This window comes from Platalea leucorodia, assembly GCF_965183815.1.
Source record: "Platalea leucorodia genome assembly, chromosome: Z".
NCBI classification, from domain to species: Eukaryota; Metazoa; Chordata; class Aves; order Pelecaniformes; family Threskiornithidae; genus Platalea; species Platalea leucorodia.
In genome coordinates this window covers 83,925,563-83,942,557 of record NC_138858.1, presented here as the reverse complement: position 1 = coordinate 83,942,557, position 16,995 = coordinate 83,925,563, and the positions used below count along the sequence as shown (strand labels likewise).

General features: G+C 35.5%; 1 protein-coding gene across 14 annotated transcripts in view; it reads left to right on the top strand.

The window, feature by feature from the left end:
• MEF2C (myocyte enhancer factor 2C) overlaps window positions 1–16,995 on the top strand; it is a 141,990-nt gene that overhangs the window by 27,251 nt on the left and 97,744 nt on the right. Inside the window, exon 1 of one of the 14 annotated variants that reach the window (XM_082336531.1) lies at window positions 5,332–5,361. The exons of the other annotated variants lie outside the window; for them this stretch is intronic. The gene's annotated coding sequence lies outside the window, so the exon portion shown is untranslated. Of the gene's footprint in view, window positions 1–5,331; window positions 5,362–16,995 lie in introns of those variants that run through there. 14 annotated transcript variants of the gene reach the window in all.

Genomic DNA, 16,995 nt, shown 5'->3' with positions numbered 1-16,995 from the left:
GATTCAGTCACCATTTGTGCTAATTTAACTTGTCAGGCTCACTGGTCCTATAATGCTAGAGTATTAGCAGGTTATTTATTTAATGTCAAGTATAACAGTATTTTTGTTTGACAGCAGAGCTAAGCACAGGAAGGATATTCTAGCATTTAGGATGGCAGCCTGGATTTGGACAGTGTGAATTTAACTCTTTCTTGCAGAACCTGTTTTAGATGACTCTGAGGATTTCACTCTTGGTGCATCAATTCCCTGTCTGTAGAATGAGGATGGTATTTCCCTGAGGCAAATTCTGTGGGACCCAGACACTGTGGGAATGATAGCCATATGAGTACCATAGGGAGTAAACAAGACAATGTAGGGTATAAATATGTAGTTGCTTTTGGAAAGTTACAGTCTGAAGCAAAGCATACAGTCTGCAACAGACTCTTAGATAACTCCACTTTTGTTAGAGAGCCATTTTAATTAAAGTTTAGAACTTTCTGCTTCTTTCTGTCCATTTTTCTTCTGCTTCTTTAGTTGTTGTGCCAAGGTATCCATGTGTGTTTCTTCCACTGTCATCTGGCTCCTTCCCAGCAGATGCACACAATCTGTTTTGCTGTCACTGACAGGGCTCAGTTTATGGAAAGAATGTGACAGAACATGCTGCTGTAGTCACTTATACAGGATTCTCTTTTCTAAAAAGTAACTGAGAATAAATTAGTTCTTTTTATTTTTTTTTTTTTATATATATTGTTCAGTCATAGGGCTTTATCCAGGCTACTCTGCACCAGGTTAAACAGGGTATTTGCTTAACACCTTAGCTTTCTTTTTAATTCCTAGTTTGTAAAATATAGATTTGCCAATAATGTGTATAGGAAATCATCACAAAACATCGACAGACCTCAGTTTCAAGTGGTGGCCATTATCCTGGCCATTCTGGAAGAACTATAATATTCACAACTCTTATTTAGAAAACATTATGGTATTTCTTTTAAATTTTATATTCCAATTTATAAATATTGCTGATCATCCATAAATGTGGAGTCTTAAGTATCCCACATGCATATGAAGGATACTGTATAAGGAGGTATGTATTCCTTCTAGTACAAAGTACTTGTCCAGTAAGAGGCTGAGGAGATAGAAATAGCAAAATTAAATTTGACTATTTGGGACTTTGTTGCCTACAGAAAAAAACCTTTAAACACTATTAAAGTTACCACTTGTTGTGTTGTGGTAACAGCTACGGGTCATAACAGAGATTAGGGCCTATAGTGCATGATGCTGTGCAAATACACATTAGTGAACAGCCTCTACCTCAAGGCATTAACAATATGAACAAACAGGGTAAACAAAGAAGGAAAAGAAATGCAGATAGTTTTACTATTAAGAGTGTCTTGCAGTTCTTCTCAGTGTTCAGTAGGAAGAGTTGGTGTGTTAATTAAACTTTGTGGAAGGTGTCTAACCAGCATAATACTGTTTATGAGGTGATGGGGTGTTCCCATTTTGTCTTTGTCGGAGGAAAATTAATCAACAGTTCAAATTTGGTAAATATAACTTTGAGTTACTGCTTTGCCGCTTTCTACCTCTATCCCGATGAGGGCGGGGATGACAATAGCAAATTCCACACTGGGCTACTAAGATTACAGCCTAAGCTGTTAAAAAACTGTTAACATTAAATATGCATGGGCACACTAGATGTTTATTAAAGAATAGAATTTGTTCTACAAGTTGATGTTGCCTGTAACCCTATTATTTTCATCCTTAATGATCTAACTTCTATCTTTGAATTATATTTTCTTCAGAGGCATTGATGTATCTGGGTTCTTTTTTATCTACAGAAAAAAAAAAAAATCTTCAACAGTGGAAATCTCCATTAATTCCCCAAATCAAAAACTAATTTAATGAGTTTAGTGTATTTGAAATAGCTGCATATATACATTAACATAAATTAAATACATTTAAAGAAATTTGATCAGTAATTTTAGGGCATATTTTTAAACACTATTTCATTTTGGGGAGTGCCTTCATATACTTAAAACTCTGAATTCATATTTTTGTACCTCACATAATTGCAAATTTTATGTTATTGATAGGGTATATATGTTAAAAAGGCTATCTGGAAATACGCTACAGTGGTAGACTGCCATGTTAGCTAGTCTTGTGGTTTGTCTGTAAAATAACTTCCTATGATCAAGTACATATATTTATACATATGTACATATATCTATATATCTGTGTGCTTTATATACAAATATATATGGTTTTCAAACTATGCTTGCATGCCTCTGGGTATGCCTTACACTGTAAATAAAACTGTCAAAATGTCTCTTCACAGTTAGACCTCATAAAAATAATCAGTCCATAAACACGTGGTGCTCTTTATTCACATATACACACTTACTATATAAAATGAAAGTCTTTCTTCTGTTGTTCTAGACTTACAGTCCTTCTATATTATGGGTTAGAAATATAGTATTTTTAGTGGTTTTTTGTATGTACTTTTGTATTTGTTTGTGTATGCAGATATGGGAATGATGTATATAAGCATCCCAAACATAACTTTTTCTTGGTTTTATAGACAGATTGGATTAGAAGATGACTGTAACCCGTAGTTTCCATTACTATATTTTTAATATTATTTTTTGTTACAAGCTAGATCTTTCTAAGGTTTCTGCAAATAATACTGACTTTTTCAATTTGTCCTAAAATTACTTTTGGATGGGAATCATTAATATGTGTATCTCTAGGACACAAATATTTTCATTGTATCAGTTATCACACGTAATGTAAAAAGAAGGCTAAGAGGAAATAGGGTCCTCAAATGATTTCTTTTTCTACCTCTCTGCCTTGATTGCTAGACTCAGTTCAACTCCAGAAATACTGTTACCGCTTACCTATTACACTTTTAAGACCAAGATTACAACAGAACCAGCACACCTATTAGTAAGTCAGGCAACGAGAAGTGAATAGGATAATTTAATACATTTCTAAAAGGGTAGATTTTATATCCTGACATATGTCACAAGCATTGGTACTTCTACAAAGTGTCAGGGAAGCGGCCAAAGACCAAATGAAAGACTATGGAATGTAACACCCTCTTGTTATGTCAACCTGTATTTATCTTTTTTTTTTTTTTTTAATGCACTTTCTTTTAAACTTAAGCATATTAATTATACTTTCTTCATAAAAAAAAAAAAAAATAAACCGAACTGCAGTTCAGCATAGCAATATATTCCTCTTAGATCCAAATGCTAAGCACAAGAATCTCAAATCTGTTTGCCTGGTACTTCACGATCCTACTTGGAACCTGATATGGTAAAAATGATGAAATTTATACACATCCAGATTGGACAAATCAGATGATAAATTCCAAAGCTGAAAACTTATTATATAGAACTCTATTCCGTAAGTTTATCAGTTTCAGAGTCTGTTTCAGACATCAGTGCTGATCTTAGCTGTAGATGTATCACAAGTGAGAAGATGTAAAGTCAAGATTGGTTTTTTTCTCGTTTCGTACATAGCTGACAACTTTCATCTGAAAAAAAAAAAACCATGAGAAAAGCTGATCAAGTGATCAGCAGAAAAACAATAGGCTGGGAGCTGCTTTTCCATAGACGGTGCTGGTTGTAGTTTACATGAACTAGGGCACTTAGCCTTGTATTCCACTTACTTTCATCTCTATTGAATAGGGACTACTATTTTCAGTCTCCCAGTAATGTTTTGGGAATAAATATTGATACTTAAGTGATAGTGTGAAGATATCTGTGTATCTTCAGATAAATATATGGAACAGGTCAGTAAGTCCTGTATACGTTTGCATTTTATGCTTTCTAACACTGTTAACAGTAATGTAAAGAACTGGAAAATATTATGAAAGGGATTAGTTTGATGTATGATTATATACTGGAAAATTAAGGTAAAATCAATACTAAAAAATTACCTTTCCTTGCTGTTCACAAGGTGGAACAGTACAGGTTTTTTCAGTTGAAAATACTTTCCAGTGCTTTGCCAGGAGCCTGTTTCCGATGGGGGAACCACCCTGTGTGGTGGTATGAAGCAGATTTTTTCCCTGTATCAGCCTAGACGTGGACCTTTCATGAGCAGAGACAACCTATTTTTGTGACATGAGCTGGCCCCAAAAATGTGTTATTCATGGAGCAGGGCTCTTCACCAGTAATGATAGCTTGGATTTCTTGGGCTACTACTGCCCCTAGTGAAAGCACTGTTTGTTGGGGGAATTTTTTCTTTTTAAAAATACACTTATCCTTTTTTATCTGTTTGCACCAGGATGCAGGACCAGCACATTACTAAAGAAGAAATTATACTTATCCACAATCTAAGAGAGAAGGGGACTGTCTGGTTGGAGTCAGAGCTGACCGCTGACTCTTAAATGGCACACAGATTTCGCTGTGGTATGCAGTCATGCTCCACCTACATAAATCTCATAAGTAGAAGTTGCATGTATTTATATGGTGCATGAGATACCTTACAAATAATTCATTTTGAATCCAATCACTATATTCATCAAAGAAAAATGTCGGTAATCAATTTTCTGATCAATTCTATTATGGTTTTCCATTTCTGTTACAGTTTGCCCTTGGCAAGAACACAGACAGTGCTTTAATTATGAATTTATTATTTTGAAGAAAAATATTGTATTTTTGAATGTACTTTTCATAGTATTCAGAAAAACTAACCATGTTAATTGTGTTATAAGATGGGTGCGGATGAAGCAGCCCTTTGGTAGCAGCACTTCTAAGTTATCTTGAAAACAGCTCAACTGACAAAGCTATCTAATACCATATTAACATTTTTCTTTAAATTGGCAGTGTTATTAAGCTTTCAAATACACTATCTCAATAACCGTTCCAATTTTTTATTTCTGTTAGCTAAAAAAATGTGAAAGAACAGACAGATAGCTTTGTTGTTTCCAAAGTCTTATAATTCTCTTTTAGTTTGTTTGAAAACTTAACTGTTAAAATATGAAATGTAAGCAGCTGAAAATATAATGTACATTATAGCTCTCTGGTCATGCAGATTCCTACTGTACAGAAAATGTCCCTTTGATGGGATAAAATGAAACCTCTTTCTTCGGTATTTTGTATTAGAATTAACAATATAAATTGCAATCCATCATATAAATCTACTTTCTTTATGTTTCTATGACAAGGCATTGGTAGGAGATAGAACTCCAATTCTGAAAAAATTTAAGCACAAGAAAGCTCTTACTCAAATAGTCAGTTAAATAATTTGGATCCCAATTAAAGTCATGCATAGACCAGACCCATTGGGCAACTCAAGCACTGAAGGATCTTGCCGTTGTCTTGAAGAAGAAGAGCCAGGGCATTTCTGGAGCTGAGAAGAGAAACAGTTTGTAACAAGAAGGTAAAGCAAATGTTTAAGAAACCTTTCAGCTTATCTCTTGCCAACAAGATCACCTTCAAATCTTCAATATTTGCTTAATTTTTATGGCGTATATCCATATAGGGCATGCAAGGCAAAGAATTTTTCTTCTCTTGTGCATAGAGCACACTTCCTATAAACAGAAGCTGGCTCATGGACAGAAAGATTATATATTTATATTTTTTTAAGAAATGCAAAGCAGCAAGCTGATCGTTCAGTCCGTATCAAAAAGATTTTGTCCACTACTGCTTTCAGTCAGATGTGCTGCACACAGTAACTTCTCAGTAAATCAGGAAACAGCTACGTGTGTAGCTATTTCAGCATTACATTAAGCTAATGTTTTCCTTCCCTGTTACATAATGCCACTGAAAAATCTTTTCACAAAACTGAAAAATACTCAAATTCTTTAAAAAAACTTATCTGAGAGATCCCTTCCTTTAAGCAGTAAGGCCAAGTGACAGTCTTTTTCTGAGTGATTAAAGTTTGCCTAGTTTGGGCTTTTTTACCTACCTTGCTTTATTAAAAAATAAGTAAGCAGATTTATATAGTTTCTATTCTGAACTGTTGGAGTGTGAGAAGACATTCTGTGAAAGCCATTTCTCCTCCTAAACTGGACTGATGCTACAGGCAGTTGCACTGTCATCAAGGAATCTTATGCTACTATCTCCTTAAGCTTCTCTCCCCTTTTACTGAAGTCTTGTTAGCTCAAGAGAAACTCTGTTCCACATCAGAATATTCACCAAACATGTTCAATCAATTTCCCAACATCCTGAAGTGCCATATTTTCACTACGAGGTAGAGAACATTACAGAAAATGTTCAATACAAAAGCCTCAGACCAGAAAGTTTCTTCCTGTTTGTATGAAGCTAAGATAAAGATCCATATTATGAAAGTGTAGCTTTTATGTACAAGGTACTCTTAATGAGGTTTTAGGGACACAGTAATCTAGGTGAATTGTGTGGTTGTGTTAAGGTAAAGGACCAAATCTTTAGTAGAGAACCTGTATTCTTTTCCCAACTGCTTCTGTAGGCCTGCTGCATAACTCATAAAAGTCCATTTGAAAATTCCTCCTTTTGCTGTAAAACTTTACTAGTTACTGTAAGTCAGAAGTGAAAAGCGGGGAGGGAAAACTCATTTTATTATATATGTTATTTTATAATCAGTATACTATTTTCAGAAGCTTCTGAAAAAATAACACTTGTCATTTGAGAGCTGCAGCTGTTAGTCTGTTGAGACATAGAGGGGAGGGGGCATATATTGAATTATTCATGAAGGCTACTGCTATAGTTGACAGAAGTTCATCAGCTAATTCCCCCACTCCATTCTGAACTTTCTTTCAAACTCGGTCAGGCTGTAGGGGTACAAGCTGTTACTTTTAATAATCATGCTACTAGAAGTTTCCTATGCTGTATACATCACATAAGCTTTCTCTTTTAAGAAAGTTATTTATTGTTCATTGGGGGCCAATAAGTGCTCAATTGTGAATACTTTAATTCACAGATAATATGAATAATTTGATACGCTTTCAAGATGTAACTGTTATATAAATGTATTAGAAAATGTACGTAATGATGCTTTATTACCTTAATTCAATTTGATGAACCAAATACATATTTAATATTTTCATGATTTAAGAAGACAAGGAAGTTTTGTGTTCTATTGCTTACAATACCTTTTTCAGTTTGTAGGCCAATTCAACATGCACAAATGCAGGGAAATCTTAGTTTTCACAAGCATGGGGAAATCAAGTACTTTATATTCCAAATGCCTGCATTGGCCAACTATTTTGTTGTGCAGACTATCAATCAGATTAATGATAAAAATATTTTATGGTTCTTCAAAGCAGTGCTGAAGTTCAAGGTTAGTTTGGCAGACACCAGAATCATGTCATGAAGTGCATGCTTGGGATGGGTATTGTAGGAATGCTAAATATCAAAGACTTCGTCCCAGTTTGAGCAATAAGGAGCTGTGTGCCTCTCACCCCAGGGATTCCACAAGTGTAGCTCTGTTTTCACACAGGCAGGATTGCCAGCTACGGCTGCTTCAGCCACAGTGAAAGCACAAATCTTACCAGTGCGTATTTGTTATCTTTAGGAGATTGCTCTCTCTTTTTACATGTCACTATAGACTGTTTTGGGGCAATTGAGTGCAGTAGGAAATTGTAGTAAAAATTCTGATGTCCAGTTCATTCCCCTCTCCTCTGTGGAGATTTCTGCAGTGAATGAGATTGAAAAATGTCTTTTTAGTGGTGTGCTTGATACAGACAGTGCCCTTATTTATCCTGTGATGACCTCATAGCAGCAGCACATGCCCTCTTGATGGAGAGGATTATTGTAATTCCCTCCTAGAAAGGCTTCCAGCAGCTTGTGTCACTTGCAGCCTGTTCGGAATGCACTGACACGCTCCCGTCCTGTCTTGAGCAAATACGATCATCCCTCTTGTATCTTAACTGATTTACTTTGTCTGCTATGAAGTAGCTGTTTGATTTTAAAGTTTGCTCTCTTAGTTTTGAAATCCTTAATAGATCCTGGCTATTTTCAAGAACTCCTCCACAAATATCATCTTGACAGATATCACCACCCCCATAGCACATTTTGGGAATCTCAGCATCACATCTTAGGTTGGCAAGTTATGTCCTTTGCTGTGATAGGCCTTCAGTTAAGGAACTCCCCCAGGAAATCTGTCTTGATCCATATATCCTTATGAGAAAACATTAAATTTAAATTTTTGGCTACTTATTTTTTCTCCACTACTATTTTTCAGCATAATTCCTATTAAGACCATATTTATTATGGTTGCTCTCAATAATTCTTGTTGGAGTTGTTATTTCAAATTTTTGTGTTTCCTTATTTGTAGAGTAACCTAAGAATGTTAGTGGTGTAGTTAGTGACTTCCTAATGATGAGTTTTCATGTTGCATGACAAGAGTACAAGCTTTTCCATGTTAACATACACAGTATGTCAATATAATAATATATATATAATGATATATAATTGCTTACTAAATAGGACACATGGGCAATTTTTACATTTAATATATTTTTTAAAAATTGTGTTTGAATCTTTATTCCTCTTCCTTACAAGGAATTATTAGTTTCTTGTTCCCGTTGTGCAATCTAAGTCACTAGGCTTCAGCTGTATAAAGCTTTAGATGGAAAGGAATCCTCATCTTTGCTTGCTTGTTTTGCTGTCTGTTTGTCTTGCTACTTCTATTATAGTCCCTATAATTATGGTGAGATGTCTACAGCTATGTTTATATGCTGCCTAATTTTCTCCATTGTTGATAAAGTAAGTGTATGTTTGATGAAGCTTAGACTAGATGCCAAAAGTTGATGGCTTCAGTGAGGTCAGATGGATCCTACACTTGTGGGCGTTCATAAAGTACTTTGTGCAAGATGTAAGGCTTTTGCTTCAGTGCCATGTCTGCATTTTCAGTCTAATAATTAATTGCATTTTTCACACATGAATTCAATTGTGGAATCAGTAGGGACATGTTTTACCAAATTGCTCTAAATACTCTTCCACACACTGATAGTACCACCTTTCACCTGAATACCATGCCTGTATTTAGATGCATGCAACTTGTATCCACCAAAGGTTTATGAACAGCATCAAGGATTTGCTTTTGCATCTCTAATGTACTCATTTATTTCAGATTTTCATTGGCTTGCTTCACTCATTGGGATTCAGTAACAACGTCTGTGATTTCATTCATATTAACCATTACATATGTACTTAATTTTAGGTACATGAACAGTTCTGCAGCCTTCAGCGAACTAGTCAAGTGTTTCAAATTAGGTGTATACATTTATGCTTGTGGGTTTGGGGCTACAAGGCATAGTGTAGGCATGTTGTACCAATGTCACAATTATTTTTATCAGGTAAAATGTCCCCTCCATTAAGCCTTCACTTGACTGGTTGGTGTGATGGTGTGCTTTTAAATATTTTTAAATCCTTGGAATCTTAAAGTATTCCATGGATGCAAGTTACTTAAATAGTCTGACTGAAATGATCAGAATTCAGAACGTTTTCTAGACTGTATGTATTACTACAAAGTGAAAGCTAGTCATAAGGAAAAAAAAAAAAGTTGTTTTTTTTTTTTTTTTCTTAAATCAAATTTTACAAATTAGTTGTTTCTGGAAAAAAGAAGGAAATGGAGAAAGTTGACATGCGTACCTGAAGCTAACTTCATTATATTTATATCTTTCTAAATTTAACTTCAGTGCAAACTCCTGGTTCTGCTAGGTCAGCTAAATAGATGATTTTTTAACATGTTTTTTTGTCTTGTTATTTATAGTAGTCTTCTGATGGATTACAGTCAGTGAGAATACCAAGGAACTTTTTAGCCCAAATAATTCTTGAAACAATCCAAAAGTATTGCACATTATTAAGATGGGAATTTACAAATCCTCATTACTGGGTAGTCTTCAGGGTAACTTACTCTTAATCATTAGGCCTTGAACCACAATCCCAGCAGAATGTGGTGTTTTTAATAGCACTGGTTCCTATGAGCAAATTTTATTGTGGCATCGTGGAATACCATGCATTCTTTTGCTTTATGATTTATTCTCCCTAGATACAAAACTGTAAAAGAGATGTGTTAATCTATTTTTATTCAAAGTACAGAAATAGCTCTGTTACAGTTCAGGGATTGAATAACCAATACGAACATACTACTCGTTCTTAGTCATGCTATACCTGATGTTCACAGTAAGAATATTGATCAATTACAGGTACAGATATGCAGCACATTTTACAGATCGTTGCTAAATAATACATTCTTCTGTTTCAGACTGTTTTCCCAAAACACTGTTGTAAACCAAACACATAAAATTGCTACCTTAAATAATAGATAATGTGCTTCAGTGCTGGTTGCAACTACATGCTAGAAAAATACTCACAGTGAGATGATTCACAATTATCCTTAAAGAATGACAACATTTTATATGATTTTTCCCTCTTGATTGGATACTTAGGACAGTGTTCTTCAGGGATTTATGCCCTACATATGTCTGAATTTATACAACTAAAAAAGAAGTGTGTCAGAATGCAACATTTATCCCTAAATTAAGGGAGATTATTCACTTACCTGTTTCTCAGCATGCAATTAGAAACTGGCTGTTATGCAGTGCAGAAAGGAGAATCAAGGCAGCTTAGCTTACTCGTCTGGCACTTACCAGTCCACAGCTGATAACCTGGGCTGACCCTGACCTTGGCAGCGTTGCACAAGTAATCTTTGATGAACTGTTCTTGAACAATTTCTCTAATACATTAGACACAAAAAAAGCTTTCCCTTTAACAAAGGAATACATATTTTCTTTTTCCTTCTTATCTTGAACAAATGTATTTAAACAAGCTGCTGCCCAGAACCTTCAATTGTCTATTTCTCATTTGATCTCAGTCCTTTTTTGTAGTACCCTGGGACTTGATGGAGTGCATAAGTGAAGGTTAGTTCTGGAGTCTTTTTCTGTCATTAATTTTGACAAGTTCAGATGATGTTGTTTAGTGACCTAAAGCTGAAACATTACATGACAATGAACAAGGTGGCAGCGGGGACATATTTTTAGTCTATTGGCATAAGAAGAACTAAAAGGATGAACTTTTCTCCATCATCAAAGGAGATACACTACTGCAAACAGACGAGGTAGAGGTAAAAGGAGTGATGCCATGGGTGTTACCATGAGTTCAGATACTAAGATGGAGGACACTAGATAAGTCAGATGACTGAATAAATCAGAGCTCTTCTGTTACTTAAATTTCTGTGTGTTTGGTTCTAATGGGAGCTTCATCTCTTCAGAATATTGCATATAACGTTCATTTACACTGCAGTTTTCCTTAAAAATATATGCAAAAGTTGGACCATAATTACACATTTTCCAGTGTTTTCCTTTTCTCTTCCATTTTACATAACTAATGCATATATCTTTTATGGACAGCAAAAGGGAAATGAGATACATGTGCACGGATGCAAAAAGTCAGAACAGAGACTTCAGGCTATAATACAATCAAGGGAACCTGCTTCGTAATCTCAGATCGAATCATTGATAAGCAGCAAGAGATTAAAAATGAACTGAAGTTGTAGAATGTATTTTCTGAAGGGCTGTGCTACAGCAAATCTTTAAAAATAATTTTCGATTTACTGAAGACAGCAAGAGCAAAATGTTATACTACAGCATTACCAGATTTTCAGTTATAGGGAATACACAGCCATTCTTAAAATGCAAACTAGGATTTTTTTTCATTATTATCTTGCTGGCAGAAGAGAAGAAGAATGTAGAACTAAATTACTTATTGTTACTGATCATTATTCCATGAACAGGGAAGAATTAAGAGGAGCCACAGCACACCGCAACAGGTGCACTGCATTGCTGAGATGAGCCACCATTTCTACGCAATGCACATATTTACCCTTCACACTTCTTGGTTTCATAATGTGCATGACATGTAATCCTACTATGCAGATACAAACCTCACAGCCATGACAGTGAGCCCATTTTCTGCAGTAAAATGTAAAAAGTCATGCAGTTAGTCAAAAACAATGTGACAGTTTATGTTAATATTCATTCTGTAGTTCACGAAACAGTCAAGTTTATAATGCTTATAAAAAAAAAGATCTCAGAAGAGATATTGATTAAAATATATGTATTACTTGCTAATGATCTTAATGTATTGAGTATATTGTATCATATTTTTCACAAGGTGCTTTTCTTTCAATGAGACTAGGCCCATATTATACTCCGTTTTCACCTAATTTTAGGTCTTACTATATTCCACAATGATTTTTACCCTGTTGAGTGGAAAACTCCATGCATTTCAGTTGAAATATGGCCAAAATTTGAGGGGAAAAGCCCATAAAAATATAAGTAAATATATCATTATATGTTTCCATGCAGTTTTAACAGCAAACTGGAATCTAAAATGTCCTTCCTAAATGTAATGATAAATTATTTTATTTAACTGAATCTTGTGGTCTATACCTTAGAAAATGTAAGATTAATTTGTTTAATTATAGCCTATAATTTCAGGCTTAAAAAGTATCTTATTGCTGGTAGCAAACATAAAATTATCTACTCAAGTCCGTGCTGGCATTTGGAAAAGTGGACTGAGACTCAGCCCTGGAAAGAAGATTTGCCCTTGGAACTGTTGTAAACAGAATGCTAAGAAATTCAAGCTTGTGCTGCAGCACCACCTTTATCTTGTTTAACTACTTTTGTTTTTTTAAATGCATTTGAAAGACAGTTGAATTCAATCAGCCAGGGAAAAGTAATGCACTAAAATACAGTCTGCTTTAGAATTTGAAGGTTTTTCTTTTTTTAATATGGTTCAATAGAAACGAGATTGGTGCATATGCTATAATTTTTCCTCAGATTAGTCTAAACTGATCTCAATGTCTGTACCCATTGAAAGCTAATACTTCTGACTGATGTGTCTGTCGCAGAACTGCCAAGTTACAATTCTAACTTATGGCATTTTTGAGGTCCTTCTACCCTTTTAGTCCAATTCCAGGCAGAATTTGACCACATCCAAAGCTGATGGTGTCATCTGTTTTTGTGGCAGACATTCAAACACAAAGTAAGTGTCTGACATCTTGTCAGATTTGTTCAGAATTGTTTAATATATTGCAGATACTGCCTTGAGGAAACGGCCTCAAGCTGCGCCAGGGGAGGTTTAGGTTAGATATTAGGAAAAACTTCTTCACTGAAAGGGTGGTCAAGCATTGGAACAGGCTGCCCAGGGAAGTGGTTGAGTCCCCATCCCTGGAGGTATTTAAAGAACGGATAGATACGGTGCTCGAAGACATGGTATAGATGGACTTGGCAATGATAGGTTAACGGTTGGACTCGATGATCTTAAGGGTCTTTTCCAACCTTGACGATTCTATGATTCTATGATTCTAAAGCCTAACTTTAGGCTAAAGCATTGCCTGTCCAGAATTTAAGGAAGTGTTCACAGTTACTGATGGCTATCATTCTCCCTTATCTAGACTTAGCTTCTGATGTTTTCTGTCCATTTCTGTATCAATGTGTTCTCTCGTGTAGGTTGCCTTAATGTAAGTAAGTAAGTAAATCATAGTAAGAAGGAACCAATAATTCTTTTGTGGTTTGTTTGGGGTTTTTTTATGTTAGTATTCAAATTAACAAGGGTAAAAGCCAGTATTCCATTCATTATTCCAGGAGAGCAGGCAAGCAAATTTAATACCCACAGAAGTTTGCCTAACTTCAGTAAGAAGCTATGCATGTGTAGAAGAAAATTCCTTTTATCATTTTCAAATGATAGAGTTTGTAGGCAATTAAATTTTCAGAAATAGGAATTTCCCAACCTATTTAATCAAATGGACAGTACCTAAATCACCTCATCCCCCACCACTGGCAAGAGAATAAAATCTCTATACCAAGAATAGCTATACTGTATGTGACAGAATAGTGTTAGGAAACACTGTCTATTAGTATCAATAATAAAAGCGCCTCCAACTCTATCATGTTATAGTATATTGTATATATAATATATAGCACACTATAATATGCCTATCTCCTGGTAGTTAGCAACATTTCTGTGGATCATTGATTTCTGATTTATCACAATGTGAAAACTTCTGTTCTAAGAAGTTCTTGTAGGAAGAATTGATAATAGAGATAGTTTCTTACTTAGTAGACATTTTTGGTCTCTCCATCTCAAAAGAGTATAGAGAATTTGGATTTCACCTATAAAACTTAATAACTGGGTAGTAAAAAAAAATTATATACAATACATAAAACTCCATCTTTCACTGGGTTAAACTGTAAACATATTTGAGGAGAAAGAGTCTTGTTCCTCTCTTCCTACATAGTATTTTTTCTGTGGAGAACTTTCCGTTCTGTCTTTTGCATGATGCCAAGTCAGCAGTGTAGAGTGGACTTTCACGTCCTCTGTGTGTGCTTCTTGTGAATTCATTCTTATATTACTAAGAATCTGTTTTCATGGGGACTGTCACTGTCTGTGTCTGAGCAGACGATCTGGCCATCTGGTCAAAAATTGTGTTTCTTGGTAAATTTTGGTGATCCAATTTACTAGGCACACAAGGAAGCCCCTGCCTTTCTGCCACTGAAAGTTGGTCATTCTAGCCATTTTCCACCAAATACTAAGATTTAACATCTCCAGGTTAATATGAAATTGGGCCATCAACTTGTTAAGAAAGAAGAGGTATGTTTGCCATGAAATGTAATCACTGCCATAACCCTACTAAAAATTAGATAAAAAAACAGACTACTGCACAAAAAGTCTATCGAATTTCCCACAGATCTGGTTGAAAATACCACCACTAAAACAGTTGTTCTTAAGATGTCTTCTGTGACAACTTTAAAACAGTTAGAAATGGGTTATTGAAAACAGTGAGTACTAAAAGCAATTTCAAAAAAAAGTTGACCTTATTTAAAAATAATAATAATTTTAAAAAATTAATTAATATTAATAATTTTTAAAAAAATTATATGAAGAAGTATCTCCACATGCCAGGGACTACGTCATGATTTACCCCTTGGCTTGTTTGAGATTGAGTTATGTCCACCACTTTGACATCACTCTGTCTATCACTCTGTTTACAAACTAATGCAAGGGAAAATATATGCTATTACAACTTTTACAGGAATGTGTGTTTCTGATGCTGTGATGAGAAGAGCTGCCCTGAGTGATATGAAGCTGTTCTTTCTCTGATCTCTTAGTTGTGTCCACATAAACATAAGAAAATATTATCAGCTAGATTAGTTTTATTCAGACAGCACTCAAAAATTAAGTATTATCATTCCTTTAGGCTTAGTCCGTGGTTTTCTTTCATGTCATTGTTATAGTCATCCATGAGATGGTATCTCCAAAAACTCCATGTTGCAATCAATTATATCCGAGAAGAGGAAACATAGATATTAATTTCATCGGGGGGTTTTGGATGCAAAATGTTCATGTCTTCATTAATCTTCATTAATTTGAAAGGAGGTTCTTGTAAGTATTTCTCTTTTTCTGTGTTACTTTTCTGGAAAAGCTGGTAAGAAAGAAAGACTTTGCTCACTTCAGACATGATGAAATTCTTATTAATAAAAATGCTTTCTAATTGTATAGTGTGAAATAGGCCTCTATACAACTCATGGAAGGCAAAATATAAGCAAGGAACTTGATTAGTGCACCTGACTCTGAAAGCAGAGCCACGGTGAAATGCTAACAGTTCTAACAAGAGAAAACATCACCAAATCTGTCTAAACCACAAAGCAAAGAGTGTTTTCTTCAACTGCATTAGAATTTATATGAGCAGAATAATGATCCAAGATGGAATTTGGCCAGGACATTAGACATAATTTGTTCTGTAAAGATTGTCATAAAATCTTTAATGTTCTCAGTGATCAGGATCATGGTTTTGCATAGTGCCTTCAAAACACCATTGGTTGAAATCTCTCTGACTTCATGTATTACCTGCATGTTTGGAGGTCTTTTGTTAACTACAGTTAAATATGTAAAAGAGTTCAGTAATATCCTGATGTTCCAGTTATGACTGAAGGCCCGTTATTCTACCTGTTATTTTTTGTACCATAGAAGCTTATAGGAAGAGACTGTCCCTGTCCTAAAGAATTTGCAGTACCTAAATCTGACCCAGCTTGACCCTGATTAGCTTGTGAGAATCAACGGGATCACAGCACACGCTGGTTTGACTGCAGCGACCAGGGAAGTGTCTCTTTCGTCAACCAGGGTGACCATATGCCATACAGGTTAAGAGTAGTCGACACTTTAATTGAGGGTGACAAGCCTTTAAAAAGATGAACATCTAATCTCACCCTCTTATATGGCAGAAAAGCATGGCACTGACTCATGGGTAGAGGAAATGGGCAAATATTACTTCTCTCCTGTATGCATACCTATCTTGAGATGCAATATGCTTTGTCTGTGGCAGTTGCAAAGCCTGCTTAATTTTGAAGGAACCCTTAGAGTCTGCTCCAGGTAGTGTCAGACTCTCTACTCTTGCTGCTCTTCTGCTTTTTGTCAGACAAGCCAGGTTGAGCAGGGTGGCCTGTGGTCCTAAAACGCTATACTTGAAATCCTTCTAATACCTGCCTAACACGGGCATGACGCTGAATGTCACAGTCAGCATACTTTTTGAGTGGTGAAGGTAAACAAGTGATGCACTAGCTTAACCGAAATGGCAAAAGAATGCTGGGTGTCATGTTTCCATGTTTTTTTATCAGACAAGGTATTGTACTGTAAGACTGACAACTACCAGTCTGTACACACCTGAATCCAGACCACAGACAATTTTTTGCATGTGTCTTGTCAGTGGTTATTTCTACAGAACCATGCAGCAGTGGGGTTTCCAGAAACAAGTTCATGTAGATTTGCTACCGGCTCTGTCTATCCCTGCAAGAGGTTTCAGCAGGAGCTACAGACTTACTAACGCATGGCTCTCATCTGAAGAAACTGCTCTGGGAACTGGAACAAATTATCTGGGAATCTAACATCAAAGGATCAACAGACAACAAAATAAATATAAAAATAAGGATTTTGGCCTAAAAAACAGCCCCAAAACCACACTAAACTTAGAACCCAGCAAGAGAGTTGCTTCCATCTACTGGAGCCAAGAAAAAAATGACAACTGAGCAGC